The sequence below is a fragment of the Panulirus ornatus genome, chromosome 70, assembly GCF_036320965.1.
Source record: "Panulirus ornatus isolate Po-2019 chromosome 70, ASM3632096v1, whole genome shotgun sequence".
In the NCBI taxonomy this organism is placed as follows: domain Eukaryota; kingdom Metazoa; phylum Arthropoda; class Malacostraca; order Decapoda; family Palinuridae; genus Panulirus; species Panulirus ornatus.
In genome coordinates, this window is record NC_092293.1 from 2,924,197 (window position 1) to 2,942,973 (window position 18,777).

The following is an 18,777-nucleotide window of genomic DNA, read 5'->3' on the forward strand; positions in this document are numbered from 1 at the left end:
CTCATCCTTGACAACATTAATCAAATACCTAGACAGAATTTCTATGTTACATAAAAGACATTTCTTGATAGTAAACATAAGAAATGATGACGAAAGATAAGGGACGCTATTACAGGTAAATATTTTGTTAAAATATGAAATACTCTTCCTCAAACTAGCTCCCTGTACTGTATTTTATTTTACATACCCAGAGGCAAATATATTCTGTGGTTAATCACTATAAATGTTCATGTTTAACAGGTTTTCTATTTCTGATAGTATTTCACTGATTCAGGTTTAAGAACCTTGGACCTGAACAACCATTATAATGCAACACAATACATATTTACCATAAATAAATCATTTATCACAATAACCATTATGTTTGTACCAGATTCTTTAAGTCCTCAATCACGTTTGTTAATATATAAGCAATTTTTCCGCCACATTTCAATACATAACATATATCTACACGTGTGGAAATATATGTATATGTCTTTATAAATTTTTCTTTGGCTTTTATAATCAAGGTGTAAGATATCCGTCTGAAGAAAATACTAGATAATATTATAGGTTATGTGTGTGTGTGTGTGTGTGTGTGTGTGTGTGTGTGTGTGTGTGTGTGTGTGTGTGTGAGCGCACATAGGAGTGAAAACATATTTTACACTTACAAGGTTAAGAGACGGGGCAACACGAGTGTACAAATCCTTCCTCAAAAGACTCACGTGATAATGATTAAAGTAGTACACACACATAATAATGCCATCTCATTATTAACTCTAACTCCAGCACCACGAGAAATATCATTGAATCATCTATTTCTGAATACACAAAGAATTATAATCTTAATATTAGTGATGGTCTATACATATTGGATAACTTTAATGCTGATAAAATGTGTAAACAATTCACCTTCTTGTCCACATAATAAGTTTATGATGCGCTTGTTGTCTGTCTTGGACAATCACATGTTTACCATATAGCGCCCTAGCTACGTCTCTTCCTTGTATATCAATTGAGTGTTCTATTTCTCTCTTGCGTCTCCCTTGATGATGTGAGTATTACACGAAAGTGCACTTGGGAACTTATCGTGTTTATTTTCCTAGTGGACTCATAAGAGTATACTTGATCACGTGCAAAATCGTGATCCTTTCCAATATATATATATATATATATATATATATATATATATATATATATATATATATATATATATATATATATATATATATATATATATATATTCTTTTTCTTTCATACTATTCGCCATTTCCCGCGTCAGCGAGGTAGCGTTAAGAACAGAGGACTGGGCCCCTGAGGAAACATCCTCACCCGGCCCCCTTCTCTGTTTCTGCCTTTGGAATATTAAAAAAAAAAAAACGAGAGGGGAGGATTTCCAGCCCCCCGCTCCCTTCCCTTTTAGTTCGCCTTTTACGACAGGCAGGGAATACGTGGGAAGTATTCTTTCTCCACTATCCCCAGGGATAATATATATATATATATATATATATATATATATATATATATATATATATATATATATATATATATATATATATATATATATATGATGAGAGTATAGTGATGATGAGGGTTTAGTTAGGGAGTAGTGACAATTGCCTTTACAATGATAATAAGGAGGTAACACAATGAGGAACACAAACTTTCCAAAGCTACGTTCAAGTCAGACTTTAAACTAAGTTCGGTAAACAGAAGGATGATGTTAAGATGAGAGTGTAGTGAAGAAGAGTGTAGTGATTATAAGGATATTGTCAAGATAGGTTGTAGTGAAGATACGAATGTAGTGAAGATAAGAATGTAGTAGAGATAAGGATTATTAAAGAGTAAAGTTTATTCAAAATGAGTATGTAGTGAAGATAAGAACTATTTCTAGTGAACATCAGGGAGTACAATGATAATGGTATGGTAGAAATAACGGAGTCGTGAAGAAGAGGGTATAGTGAAGATATAATTAAGTGAAAATAAGCTAGTAGTGAAGATACACGTTAGTGAATATGAGGTTGTAGTGAGCTTAACGTTATTGACCTGATCCCCCAAATCCTCCAAACTACGTTCAAGGGCGGATCCAAAGCCAACCTAAAAGGCTATTTGCACTATTTCCCTGCAAAACTCGTCCAAATGCCTCTCTTCTCTTTTACTAATATATATATATATATATATATATATATATATATATATATATATATATGTATATATATATATATATATATATATATATATATATATATATATATATTAGTAAAAGAGAAGAGAGGCATTTGGACGAGTTTTGCAGGGAAATAGTGCAAATGACTGGGAGATGTATAAGAGAAGGAGGCAAGAGGTCAAGAGATAGGTGCAAGGATTGAGAAAGAGGGCTTCTGTATCTTCACTTCTTGAAACACCTAGAGTACAATATGATATATACAATACAGAATCTTCACCGTAAACTGAATTGCCCACCATATCTACTACTCTTGAGCAGGAAGAAATCACGGCCATAGAGTTTAATGATCTCTAATTCTTTTTTTTCATTACTTGCCAACATTAGTTTGGAATATATATACAATACAAAGTAAGGCATCTTCACTACAAACTGAAATGTCCCATATGATATATATAATGTACAATTGGGCATCTTCACTTAAACTGAATTGTCCACCATATCTAATGCACTTGAGCTGGTAGAAATCATGGCCATAGTTTATCTTTCATTCTTTATCTCCATTATTTGACACAATTGCATTATAATATGATGAATATAATACACAATTGGGCATCATTGAAATTTCAATACACAAAGAATTATAATCTTAATATCAGTGGTGGTCTATACAGATTGGATAACTTTAATGTTGATAGAATTTGTAAACAATTCACCTTCTTGTCCACATAATAAGTTTATGATACGCTTGTTGTCTTTCTTGGACAATCACATGTTTACCATATGGCGCCCTAGCTACGTCTCTTCGTTGTATATCAACTGACTGTTATATTTTTCTCTTGTATCTCCCCTGATGATGTGAGTTTTACAGGAAAGTGCACTTAGGAACTTATCGTGTTTATTTTCCCCATGGACTCATAAGAATAAACTTGATCACGTGCAAAATTGTGATCCTTTTCGATATATATATATATATATATATATATATATATATATATATATATATATATATATATATATATATATATATATATATATATATATATATATATATATATATGTATATATATATATATATATATATATATATATATATATATATATATATATATATATATATATTGGAAAGGATCACAATTTTGGACAATCACATGTTTACCAAATGGCGTCCCAGCTTCGTCTCTTCGATGTATATCAACTGACTGTTATATTCCTCTCTTGTGTCTCCCCTGATGATGTGATTATTACACGAAAGTGCACTTGGGAACTTTTTGTGTTTCATTTTCCCCGTGCACTCATAGGAATATATATATATATATATATATATATATATATATATATATATATATATATATATATATATATATATATATATATACATATATCCTTCAGTATGTTTACTTTTGATAATGAGGAACAGAAGAAGGAGTCAAGCAAGTAAATTTCGTCAAAGACATCTCTCTTTTCTTAACGCTGCCTCGCAAAGATTTTCATTATTTCAAATTTAAGAAACAGACAAATTTTCTATTGTCTGGTTAGCTCAGTGGTAGAGCATGAGTCTGATAAACTCAAGGTCGTGGGTTCGAGACCCACACCAGACATAATTTTTGTCTTTTTCTTTTTTCATTTTGTCCGCATCACGTGTGTGCAACATTCAGTATGTTCATCCAACGTTAGAGTGAAGATCTTCACAATAAATTGGGGTTTTCGACCTTATCTGAAAGGGTCAGGTCCACCAAGACGTCCTTGAAATCTTCCAGAAGCTTCTGGCGATCCTCCTCCAACTGCTGGGCACATCAGAGTTAACATGGGCCGGACATCGGTTGTGGAACGACTTAATCTGCTTCCGGTAGTTAGCAGGGATGATAATGAGGGCTCTGACCTCATACCAGGTCAGCTTGGTTCCAGTCTATTGCTTAGTTCCAGTTTATTGCTTAGTTCCAGTCTATTGCTTAGTTCCAGTCTATTGCAACGACAATAAGAAATTAAAACTCATTTCTTCGTGGAAAATTGAGAGGAAAACACGACAGCAACATGGAGAATTACCCTGTGGTTATTTTTCCGACTAGTCGGCAACAGTCGGTCAAACACTATTTTGCCGTGGTAATCTCAGTGCTTCATATAATACTATGTCACAAAATATGTTCTTGGGGGCGTAGCTCAGTGGTAGAGCACTCGCTTGGCATGCGAGAGGACCCGGGTTCAAACCCCGGCGCCTCCATTTTTGTTAGTTGGGAAATTCATTGTTTCAGTCTTATATATATATATATATATATATATATATATATATATATATATATATATATATATATATATATATATATATATATATATATATATATATATATATATATATATATCGTCCGATCAGAAAAGTTAAGCAACGTTGGGTCTGGTTAGTACTTGGATGGGTGACCGTCTGGGAACACCAGATGCTGTTATCCCTAGGGATAGGGAAGAAAGAATACTTGCCACGTATTCCCTGCGTGTCGTACAAGGCAACTAAAAGGGGAGGGAGCAAAAGACCGGAAATCCTTTACTCTCATTTTCAATTTTTCAAAAGACGGAACAGAGAAGATATAGAGATATTGTAAAGATGTAATTAATATAAGATATAAGAATGAATGGAAGATACGAATGTAGCTGAAACAAGGAGTAATGAAGATTAAGGGGCAATGAAAATTATTCTGTGGTGAAGATGAATGTATATGTTAAAATTTTGTATTGAACATCAAGAAGTAATGATAATGATGAGAGTGTAGTGACGATGAGGGTTTAGTTAGGGAGTGGTGACAATTGCCTTTACAATGATAATAAGGAGGTAACACAATGAGGAACACAAACTTTCCAAAGCTACGTTCAAGTCAGACTTTAAACTAAGTTCGGTAAACAGAAGATGTTAAGATGAGAGTGTAGTGAAGAAGAGTATAGTGATGATAAGGATATTGTCAAGATAGGTTGTAGTGAAGAAAAGAATGTAGTGAAGATACGAATGTAGTTGAGATAAGGGTTATTAAAGAGTAAATTTTATTCAAAATGATTATGTAGTGAAGATAAGAACTACTTTTAGGGAACATCAGGGAGTGCAATGATGATGTTATGGTAGAAATAACGGTGTAGTGCAGAAGAGGGTATAGCGAAGATATAATTAAGTGAAAATAAGCTAGTAGTGAAGATACACCTTAGTAAGTATGAGGTTGTAGTGAACTTAACCTTATTGACCTGATCCCCCAAATCCTCCAAACTACGTTCAAGGGCGGATCCAAAGCCGACCGAAAAGGTTATTTCTCTGTGTATTGTTAGTGGTGGTGGTGGTGTGTAGGTGTGTGTAATCATCTACTTGCACTGTATTAGGAGGGAGTTTTACACTCGTGGGGCCCCGTGTAAGTACGTTGTTTGTGTGAGCGGGTAAACTCTAAAGCCTTCCTTGAAACCAGCTTAGTCAAGATAAGGTCATATGAACATGAGGTTGTAGTGAAGATTATAATAAGCCTTGCATAGTGAAGATAAAGGGATTAAGGAGAGGAGATGTGATAAAGATGATTATAGTGAACACAAAAGGATTTAAGCTATGTCCAAGGTCGGCCTACGGGCTTGAACTTACATTTTAGGTCAAAGGCATCACCAGTACACCCCGGCCAGCCTTAAAGTTTATCCGAGTACATAGTATTCGAATAGTTATTTCCCTATCAGGGGCCATCATAGCCTAGCGGTAACGCTCCCGCCTGTTGCACAGGGGTCCCGGGTTCAATTTTGGCTGTTCGAGGTTTGTATGTTCTATGAAGGTGCTCGTTCATATCCTCTTAGTTCCCATATATATATATATATATATATATATATATATATATATATATATATATATATATATATATATATATATAAATATATATATATATATATATATATATATATATATATATATATATATATATATACATATATATATATATATATATATATAAAGGATATATATATATATATATATATATATATATATATATATATATATATATATATATAAAGGACATATATATATATATATATATATATATATATATATATATATATATATATATATATATCACTATGAGTCCACGAAGAAAATGAAACACGATAAGTTCCCAAGTGAACTTACGTGTAATAATGGCAAGTAAGTAAGAATGATAGAGTATGAAAGACAAGAACAGTGGACAGGTGTTATGTATTCTGCGTCCTTGATAACCATTTGATGTGACTCATTCAGATAAGGTCCAAAACGCCAGTTGTGAAGATGTACAAAGGATAATAGAACAGTGTACGTACGTACGTAGTGTGAGTATCTTGACTGATAGAAAGTATTGGAAGCGGCAGGAAGTATATACTGAATGATCATATTAGGTAGTACATGGCAGTTCTTCGAAGTAAACCAGAAAAATGATGCTGAGAGAAAAGGGACGTAATAGGAAATAATTTGTTAAATGTCTAGAAACTTTGATCTTAAAGTAGTCGTCTTGTGTTGGGTCATCTTTTAGACACCAAGAGGAGAACATAGTCTGTGTTTTGTAACCATTAATAAATATATATTATCAACGCCTTTCATCACTTCTTCCAGACCTTAACGGATTTTGGCTGAACGATCTTGGCCCTGTGACGGCCACAAAATGCAGCACAATACACATTTATTACAAAAAAAAAAAAGAAATTTATCACAACAGTCGTTATGTTTTTTACCGGAATCTTTAAGCTTTCAGTAGCATTTTTAAGTACATAACACATTCATCTGCCTCATTTACATACATATAGATATATCTACAAGTGTATATGTACATGTTTTATATCATCTATCTGAATTTAAAGTTTATCATGATATCCGTGTAGACAAAATACTAATGGATACCACAAGATATGTACAGTTACTAAAAGATTATTCTGAACCTCTACCATGTTATGACACACTCGACCCTGGCCTCCTGACCTGCCAGGGCAATAATCTGTTATTGATAAAGAATTGATCATATTCTTAGTTGATAACCTAAACCTGCACCAGTGCGGTGGGAATGTCTAATACAGAGAGAGAGAGAGAGAGAGAGAGAGAGAGAGAGAGAGAGAGAGAGAGAGAGAGAGAGAGAGAGAGAGAGAGAGAGAGAGAGAGAGTATGTTAACCGACACACTCCAGTATTTCTGGAAGCGCCAGTCAGAAGTAAACGTGTTTTCGTCACACAAGACAACGTGATCCCAGAAGCCAGTATCTTTATCACAATGTTCAGGTTCATATTGCCTTCTCTTCTCCATGTTTAAATTACTCAGAAGCTGGTGTGTGTGTGTGTGTGTGTGTGTGTGTGTGTGGCTGTTTCAGTCCTTGGAGTGAAGTGTGTTTTCGGACAGTGTGAGTGAGTGGCGCATCATCATCATCAGAGATGAATCATTATGCCAATAATTAGGGCTAGGCTAACCTGACCTCAGGTCTCATCACAACACGGTATGGCGTAGTGGTGGTCTGTGTTTAATATTAGTATACTGAACTGATGGTACTGGTGAGTAATGGGTAAATGGGAGAAATTTCTCTTAACTTAGTGTGAAAATGAAAAATAAACAAAACAAAATACCAGACGAGGATAAAAATATATACACACAACAAAATTCCCGTAACACAAAGATGAAACCAACCAAAGATGTTGCCCATGTAATATGTGATATAAAAATATCACACAAAAACAATAAAATACAATGAAGAAAATGCAAGGCTCAGATAATATAAGTAAAGAAAAGAGAAAGAGAACTAGAAAATATTGAAGTTCTCATACATGAAAATGACATATAGACTTGGCTGTCCATCCAACAACAGATTAACGTATAATAGGAGATTAAAATCATAGATTTTACATCTTACATTATTAGATAAAAGGCAAAGAAAATAATATATGCAAATTATGAATAAAGTGTATACTTATATAAGATTATGTAGTTTATGACACCAATAGAACAAGCACTAACATTCAAAAATATAATAATCTATGGAAATACAAAGTCTTTTTTCTTTCTTTTAAACTATCCGCCATTTCCCGCATTAGCGAGGTAGCGTTAAGAACAGAGGACTGGGCCTTTGTGGAATATCCTCACCTGGCCCCCCTCTGTTCCTTCTTTTGGAAAATTAGAAAAAAGAAAAAATTAAAAAAATACAAAAAATACAAAATACAAAGTAAGACATCAAATTATGTTGCAGCAAAACAAGGATGGGATAAATCCAAGGCAAATAGATAACAAACAACCACATTTTTCTACAAACTCAACAAAGATAAAGGCGAAGGTTTTAGATATCAGGAAGTACATACCATATTTCCCCAATACCTACAGTTTTGTAATTAAAGTAAAAAATATTCTTGAGCTTACTTATTGACGAGTCACTTATGCTAGTTAACTTTGTTTTCAAGCTCATTATTGTTAGAGTATTTCCCATCATCTCTTATCTGCATAATTACTTCATCAGGATCATTAGGCTTACGTGGACCAATTACAGGTTATGTATGTAAATATGTTGCTTTAATGTTAAAGAATGAAATATGTCCTGGTTGATATGGCATGATTGTTGATGAAACTGTCCAGCTGATTTGGTCCCTAACATTGTGTTTAATGTTACCTATATATGTTATTGCTCATAGTTGTCTCAAGTCGTCCGTACAATAATTCATCCTTGGGAAAAACATGAAAAACAAGTTTTGGATTATTTTCTTTTCTCTTTTTTCAAACTGAAAACTCACTGTAAAGTTTTCGTCAACAAACAGACAGCCAGACAGCGCAAGGGTAATTAGTACCACCAGCTGTTGACAACGTGCACAATTAAAGCAGTCATTGCTCACGCGAGATTACTCCTGCTTTCCTGTCTTTCTTATATAGTCTGTGTATCGCTACACACAAACACATACATACACACACACACACACACATACACACACACACACACACACACACACACACACACACATACACACACACCATCATTGATGTCATTATGTTTCCACTACAAGCTACATTACACTCTCCACAAGAGGTAATTCTGCCCAGTGTACACTCTCTATCGTATCCTGCCATCTTCACTATATTGATGTTTCATCTTCACTACACTAGTGCTTCAACTTCACTCTGTTAATCTATCACCTAGGATATTAAATCAATGAGGAAACGCTAGTCCACTATATTTTTGTGTGGCTTCACTATATTTTTGCAAGTGCTGGTCTATGAAAGTTTACTTCGTCAAGTAAATCACTCATCTCACCAGATCGCAGAAATGACTCACGTCCGCGCTGCCCATCGGTACCCTGGCAAGGAATCCTTCCTTGAATTTTTCGAGGCTCACATCCAGCAAACCGGGGCTGTTAAAGATTGTATAAGCCGAACTGAGCTATATTTGCGATACTGTGAATTCTGCGAAGGGTTCGGGTACGAGAAAGCTGCCGTCCTGAACGTCGGCAGAACACTGGGACGGTGGGGCATCAAGGCAGATCGCAGACTTGGAGGACGCAACGGCCGCCACCAGGAGTACGCCTACACCAGAATTGCCTGGTTGTCCGGCAGTGAGGGCCTGGCCCAGGGAGGAAAGCGCCGCCTTCCAGAATGCCAAAGGCCTTCCAGGAAGAGATCACATCTGGATATCGAACCCGTGCACGAGAGAGTAGTGGTGAAGATCCAGACTCGGCATCAAGATGATGATGACCTGTGCAAAGGCGGACCCAGCGAGGAAACTGGTGTAGTTGACACAGGAGCAGCCGCCATCCCCATCAATGTTTCTTTGGCTCCCACCAAACAACGGGGCAAAGTGATGCCTACCACTGAATTGGTGACCTTGATCCCCTACTTCTATGGGGATGAATCAGGCTTGATGGATCCCGACGTACTCGTACTGGTCGTCGATGAAGACCCTGATGTGTCCGTCACTGCGACTGGAGGATCAGCAGCACCTGCAGCAGCAGCCGACCCTAAAGCTGAAGCTGCCGTGTTGAAGATTAAAGTCCACACCACCAACATTCATCCCTGAAATTCCTTGAACCTTAAGTTCCCGTCCCTGAGATTGGAGAAGCTGCTCCTCCTCCAGCAGTCGACCCTGTTCTACCCGGTCCTCAGAAGACACTTCCTATGGCAAAAGTTCTCATTCAGTTGCAAATTATTGTCAAACTATTGTACGAATGAAGCGGTTATCATAAAGGATTAAATCCTTAGGAAACGTTCCTACCATTTATGAGTTCTATCTACTGGGATGAAAAAAAAAATATATACATTCATTCTGTTGGGTGCCATAAACATGGCACAAATGGACCCTAAGTCGAACTGCTGACCTCCTAGTGGTAGGGTCCGGGCAACTTTGAGGGAACATTAACCTTCAAAGGCTAACGGCAGTCGCACAAAAACAATAAAGATTAATCATTATTAGTCATTTACAATAATCATAGACTCTATCTATCATCTCATTCGCTGTGTACGAAATCATAGGCGACTCTGATTGCAACTACATCTATCAGTTTACCTATCTATTCAACCTTCTATCTCTTTGATTATCGTCCTTGATCGAAGTTTTTCTGCATCATGTAAATATCAGCCATCAATATGTCCTGAGATCAATGTCGAAGCAGCGAACAAAAGAAATCAAGTTTGGATTGAAATACTTAGCCCCATTTTTGCACCTTCCCTCACCATTTGTCTACCATTAATTCCCCTTAAGGATCTACGAACTAACTTCAGAGTTGTATTACAAATATATGAAACATGTCACCAACTCACTGTTTTGTGAATATTTCTTGCTATATTACATCTGTCACTTTCTAACTGCAATCATCTAATGATAATCTTTCTATATTTTTCTGCTGATTAAGTTCCTTCATGACAATAATAAACAAGACCGTCTTTCCGTCGTGTAACATGCAGTTCAAGAAGACAGTCTAAAATAAGTAAAATCCAGTGGCATAAATTCAGCAAATCAGATTACATACAGAATATTCGCCCTTCTTGACCAACACCATTTCAGAAGTAATGGTTGCTCGAACATCGGCCATTGAGACAAAGAAAGTAAAACAAAGAAAAGTTTATTAAAACTATATCAATACAAAGACAATGTATCATGTGTATTAATATGAAAGATATCATGTAGTCTGTACTAATATCAAAGACAATAAAGGCATCAAGTATGAATTATGTGTCTGTGTATATATATATGTAAGGATGTAAGGCATGTGTACGTGTAGGAAGAGAGGAAAGTGATTGGTTCTCAGTGAATGTAGGTTTGCGGCAGGGGTGTGTGATGTCTCCATGGTTGTTTAATTTGTTTATGGATGGGTTGATTAGGGAGGTGAATGCAAGAGTTTTGGTAAGAGGGGCAAGTATGAAGTCTGTTGTGGATGAGAGAGCTAGGGAAGCGAGTCAGTTGTTGTTCGCTGATGATACAGCGCTGGTGGCTGATTCATGTGAGAAACTACAGAAGCTGGTGACTGAGTTTGGTAAAGTGTGTGAAAGAAGAAAGTTAAGAGTAAATGTGAATAAGAGCAAGGTTATTAGGTACAGTAGGGTTGAGGGTCAAGTCAATTGGGAGGTGAGTTTGAATGGAGAAAAACTGGAGGAAGTGAAGTGTTTTAGATATCTGGGAGTGGATCTGGCAGCGGATGGAACCATGGAAGCGGAAGTGGATCATAGGGTGGGGGAGGGGGCGAAAATTCTGGGAGCCTTGAAGAATGTGTGGAAGTCGAGAACATTATCTCGGAAAGCAAAAATGTGTATGTTTGAAGGAATAGTGGTTCCAACAATGTTGTATGGTTGCGAGGCGTGGGCTATGGATAGAGTGGTGCGCAGGAGGATGGATGTGCTGGAAATGAGATGTTTGAGGACAATGTGTGGTGTGAGGTGGTTTGATCGAGTAAGTAATGTAAGGGTAAGAGAGATGTGTGGAAATAAAAAGAGCGTGGTTGAGAGAGCAGAAGAGGGTGTTTTGAAATGGTTTGGGCACATGGAGAGAATGAGTAAGGAAAGATTGACCAAGAGGATATATGTGTCGGAGGTGGAGGGAACGAGGAGAAGAGGGAGAGCAAATTGGAGGTGGAAAGATGGAGTGAAAAAGATTTTGTGTGATCGGGGCCTGAACATGCAGGAGGGTGAAAGAAGGGCAAGGAATAGAGTGAATTGGAGCGATGTGGTATACCGGGGTTGACGTGCTGTCAGTGGATTGAATCAGGGCATGTGAAGCGTCTGGGGTAAACCATGGAAAGCTGTGTAGGTATGTATATTTGCGTGTGTGGACGTATGTATATACATGTGTATGGGTGTGGGTTGGGCCATTTCTTTCGTCTGTTTCCTTGCGCTACCTCGCAAACGCGGGAGACAGCGACAAAGCAAAAAAGAAAAAAAAAAATATATATATATATATGTATATATATATATATATATATATATATATATATATATATATATATATATATATATATATATATATATATATATATATATATATATATATATATATATATATATATATATATATATATATGTATATATATATATATATGTATATATATATATATATATATATATATATATATATATATATATATATATATATATATATATATATATATATATATATATATATATATATATGTATATATATTCCATGTGTGGCGAGGTGGCGATGGGAATGAGTAAAGGCAGACAGTGTGAATTGTGTGCATGGGTATATATGTATGTGTCTGTGTGTGTATATATATGTGTACATTGAGATGTATAGGTATGCATATTTGCGTGTGTGGACGTGTGTGTATATACATGTGTATGGGAGTGGGTTGGGCCATTTCTTTCGTCTGTTTCCTTGCGCTACCTCGCAGATGCGGGAGACAGCGACAAAGCAAAATAAAATAAATAAAATGAAAAAAAAAAAAAAAATATATATATATATATATATATATATATATATATATATATATATATTATTTTTTTATTTATTATACGTATTCGCTGTCTCCCGCGTTTGCGAGGTAGCGCAAGGAAACAAATGAAAGAATGGCCCAATCCTCCCATATACACATATATATACATAAATGCCCGCACACGCACATATACATACCTATACATTTCAAAAATATACATAAACAGACTTATTTATTTATATTTATTTTGCTTTGTCGCTGTCTCCCGCGTTAGCGAGGTAGCGCAAGGAAAAAGAAGAAAGAGTGGCCCAACCTACCCCCATACACATGTATATACGTACACGTCCACACACGCAAATATACATACCTATACATCTCACTGTACACATATATATACACACAAAGACATATACACATATACACATGTACATAATTCATACTGTCTGCCTTTATTTACTCCCATCGCCACCCCCTCACACATGGAATAACAACACCCTCCCCCTCATGTGTGGGAGGTAGCGCTAGGAAAAGACAACAAAGGCCACATTCGTTCACACTCAGTCTTTAGCTGTCATGTAATAATGCACCGAAACCACGGCTCCCTCTCCACATCCAGGCCCCACAGAACTTTCCACGGTTTACCCCAGACGCTTCATATGCCCTGGTTCAATCTATTGACAGCATGCCGACCGCGGTATACCACATCGTTCCAATTCACTCTATTCCTTGCCCTCCTTTCACCCTCCTGCATGTTCAGGCCCCGATCAAAATCTTTTTCACTCAATCTTTCCACCTCCAATTTGGTCTCCCACTTCTCGTTCCCTCCACCTCTGACACATATGTCCTCTTGGTCAATATTTCCTCCCTCATTCTCTCCATGTGACCAAACCATTTCAAAACACCCTCTTCTGCTCTCTCAACAACACACTTTTTATTACCACACATCTCTCTTACCCTTACATTACTTACTTCATCAAACCACTTCACACCACATATTGTCCTCAAACATCTCATTTCCAGCACATCCACCCTCGTGCGCACAACTCTATCCATAGCCCACGCCTCGCAACCATACAACATTGTTAGAACCACTATTCCTTCAAACACCCATTTTTGCTTTCCGAGATAGTGTTCTCGACTTCCAAATATTCTTCAAGTCTCCCAGAACTTTCGCCCCCTCCCCCACCCTATGACTCATTTCGGCCTCCATGGTTCCATCCGCTGCCAGATCCTCTCCCAGATATCTAAAACACTTTACTTCCTCCAGTTTTTCTCCATTCAAACTTACCTCCCAACTGACTTGACCCTACACCCTACTGTACCTAATAACCTTCCTCTTATTCACATTTACTCTCAACTTTTTTCTTACACACACTTTACCAAATTCAGACTCCAGCTTCTGCAGTTTCTCACATGAATCAGCCACCAGCGCTGTATCATCAGCGAACAACAACTGACTCACTTCCCAAGATCTCTCATCCACAAAAGACTGCATACTTGCCCCTCTTTCCAAAACTCTTCCATTCACCTCCCTAACAACCCCATCCATAAACAAATTAACAACCATGGAGACATCACACACCCCTGCCGCAAACCTACATTCACTGATAACCAATCACTTTCCTCTCTTCTACACGTAAACATGCCTTACATTCTCTATAAAAACTTTTCACTGCTTCTAACAACTTGCCTCCCACACCATATATTCTTAATACCTTCCACAGAGTATCTCTATAAACTCTATCATATGCCTTCTCCAGATCCATAAATGCTACATACAAATCCATTTGCTTTTCTATTTCTCACATACATTCTTCAAAGCAACACCTGATCCACACATCCTCTACCACTTCTGAAACCACACTACTCTTCCCCAATCTGATGCTTTTACATGCCTTCACCTCTCAATCAACACCCTCCCATAATATTTACCAGGAATACTCAACAAACTTATACCTCTGTAATTTGAGCACTCACTCTTATCCCCTTTGCCTTTGTACAATGGCACTATGCAGGCATTCCGCCAATCCTCAGGCACCTCACCATGAATCATACATACATTAAATAACCTTACCAACCAGTCAACAATACAGTCACCCCTTTTTTTAATAAATTCCACTGCAATGCCATCAAAACCTGATGCCTTTCCGGCTTTCATCTTCCGCAACGCTTTTACTACCTCTTCTCTTTTACCAAATCATTTTCTCTAACCCTGTCACTTTGCACATCACCTCAACCAAAACACCCTATATCTGCCACTCTATCATCAAACACATTCAGCAAACCTTCAAAATACTCACTCCACCACCTTCTCACATCACCACTACTTGTTATCACCTCCCCATTAGCCTCCTTCACTGAATTTCCCATTTGCTCCCTCATCTTACGCACTTTATTTACCTCCTTCCAAAACATCTTTTTGTTCTCCCTAAAATTTAATGATACTCTCTCACCCCAACTCTCATTTGCCCTCTTTTTCACCTCTTGCACCTCTCTTGACCTCCTGTCTCTTTCTTTTATGCATCCCCCACTCATTTGCATTTTTCCCCACAAAAATCGTCCAAATGCCTCTCTCTTCTCTTTCACTAATACTCTTACCTCTTTATCCCACCACTCACTACCCTTTCTAATCTGCCCACCTCCCACGCTTCTCATGCCACAAGCATCTTTTGCGCAAGCCATCACTGCTTCCCTAAATACATCCCATTCCTCCCCCACTCCCCTTACATCCTTTGTTCTCACCTTTTTCCATTCTGTACTCATTCTCTCTTAGTACTTCCTTACACAAGTCTCCTTCCCAAGCTCACTTACTCTCACCACTCTCTTCACCCCAACACTCTCTCTTTTTTTCTGAAAACTTCTACAAATCATCACCTTTGACTCCACAAGATAATGATCAGATATCCCTCCAGTTGCACCTCTCAGCACATTAATATCCAAAAGTCTCTCTTTCGCACGCCTATCAACTAACCTGTAATCCAATAACTCTCCCTGGCCATCTCTCCTACTTACATACGTATACTTATTTATATCTCTCTTTTTAAACCAGATATTCCCAATCACCAGTCCTTTTTCAGCACATAAATCTACGAGCTCTTCACCATTTCCATTTACAACACTGAACACCCCATGTATACCAATTATTCCCTTAACTGTCACATTACTCACCTTTGCATTCAAATCACCCATCACTATAACCCGGTCTCGTGTATCAAAACCACCAACACACTCATTCAGCTTCTCACAAAACACTTGCCTCTCATGATCTTCCTTCTCATGCCCAGGTGCATATGCACCGATAATCACCCATCTCTCTCCATCAACTTTCAGTTTTACCCATATCAATATAGAATTTACTTTCTTACACTCTATCACATACTCCCACCACTCCTGTTTCATGAGTAGTGATACTCCTTCTCTTGCTCTTGTCCTCTCACTAACCCCTGACTTAACTCCCAAGATATTCCTAAACCACTCTTCACCTTTACCCTCCCATATAATATATATATATACATATATATATATATATATATATATATATATATATATATATATATATATATATATATATATATATATATATATATATATATATATATATATATATATATATATATATATATATTATTTATTTATTTTATTATACTTTGTCGCTGTCTCCCGCGTTTACGAGGTAGCGCAAGGAAACAGACGAAAGAAATGGCCCAACCACCCCCCCCCATACACATGTATATACATACGTCCACACACGCAAATATACATACCTACACAGCTTTCCATGGTTTACCCCAGACACTTCACATGCCCTGCTTCAATCCACTGATAGCACGTCAACCCCGGTATACCACATCGCTCCAATTCACTCTATTCCTTGCCTTCCTTTCACCCTCCTGCATGTTCAGGCCCCGATCACACAAAATCTTTTTCACTCCATCTTTCCAACTCCAATTTGCTCTCCCTCTTCTCCTTGTTCCCTCCACCTCCGACACATATATCCTCTTGGTCAATCTTTCCTCACTCATCCTCTCCATGTGCCCTAACCACTTCAAAACACCCTCTTCTGCTCTCTCAACCACGCTCTTTTTATTTCCACACATCTCTCTTACCCTTACGTTACTCACTCGATCAAACCACCTCGCACCACACATTGTCCTCAAACATCTCATTTCCAGCACATCCATCCTCCTGCGCACAACTCTATCCATAGCCCACGCCTCGCAACCATACAACATTGTTGGAACCACTATTCCTTCAAACATACCCATTTTTGCTTTCCGAGATAATGTTCTCGACCTCCACACATTCTTCAAGGCTCCCAGATTTTCGCCCCCTCCCCCACCCTATGATCCACTTCCGCTTCCATGGTTCCATCCGCTGCCAGATCCACTCCCAGATATCTAAAACACTTCACTTCCTCCAGTTTTTCTCCATTCAAACTCACCTCCCAATTGACTTGACCCTCAACCCTACTGTACCTAATAACCTTGCTCTTATTCACATTTACTCTTAACTTTCTTCTTCCATACACTTTACCAAACTCAGTCACCAGCTTCTGCAGTTTCTCACATGAATCAGCCACCAGCGCTGTATCATCAGCGAACAACAACTGACTCACTTCCCAAGCTCTCTCATCCCCAACAGACTTCATACTTGCCCCTCTCTCCAAAACTCTTGCATTTACCTCCCTAACCACCCCATCCATAAACAAATTAAACAACCATGGAGACATCACACACCCCTGCCGCAAACCTACATTCACTGAGAACCACTCACTTTCCTCTCTTCCTACACGTACACATGCCTTACATCCTCGATAAAAACTTTTCACTGCTTCTAACAACTTTCCTCCCACACCATATATTCTTAATACCTTCCACAGAGCATCTCTATCAACTCTATCATATGCCTTCTCCAGATCCATAAATGCTACATACAAATCCATTTGCTTTTCTAAGTATTTCTCACATACATTCTTCAAAGCAAACACCTGATCCACACATCCTCTACCACTTCTGAAACCACACTGCTCTTCCCCAATCTGATGCTCTGTACATGCCTTCACCCTCTTAATCAATACCCTCCCATATAATTTACCAGGAATACTCAACAAACTTATACCTCTGTGATTTGAGCACTCACTCTTATCCCCTTTGCCTTTGTACAATGGCACTATGCACGCATTCCGCCAATCCTCAAGCACCTCACCATGAGTCATACATACATTAAATAACCTTACCAAACAGTCAACAATACAGTCACCCCCTCTTTTAATAAATTCCACTGCAATACCATCCAAACCTGCTGCCTTGCCGGCTTTCATCTTCCGCAAAGCTTTCACTACCTCTTCTCTGTTTCCCAAATCATTTTCCCTAACTCTCTCACTTTACACACCACCTCGACCAAAACACCCTATATCTGCCACTCTATCATCAAACACATTCAACAAACCTTCAAAATACTCACTCCATCTCCTTCTCACATCACCACTACTTGTTATTACCTCCCCACTTGCGCCCTTCACCGAAGTTCCCATTTGCTCCCTTGTCTTACGCACTTAATTTACCTCCTTCCAGAACATCTTTTTATTCTCCCTAAAATTTAATGATACTCTCTCACCCCAACTCTCATTTGCCCTTTTTTTCACCTCTTGCACCTTTCTCTTGACCTCCTGTCTCTTTCTTTTATACATTTCCCACTCAATTGCATTTTTTCCCTGCAAAAATCGTCCAAATGCCTCTCTCTTCTCTTTCACTA

General features: G+C 37.7%; 1 non-coding gene across 1 annotated transcript; it reads left to right on the plus strand.

Moving 5' to 3' along the window:
• The first annotated feature begins 3,672 nt into the window (after positions 1-3,672).
• Positions 3,673-3,744, plus strand: TRNAI-GAU (transfer RNA isoleucine (anticodon GAU)). Its single transcript has one exon. It is a non-coding gene; the product is annotated as a tRNA-Ile (tRNA).
• The last annotated feature ends 15,033 nt before the right edge of the window (positions 3,745-18,777 follow it).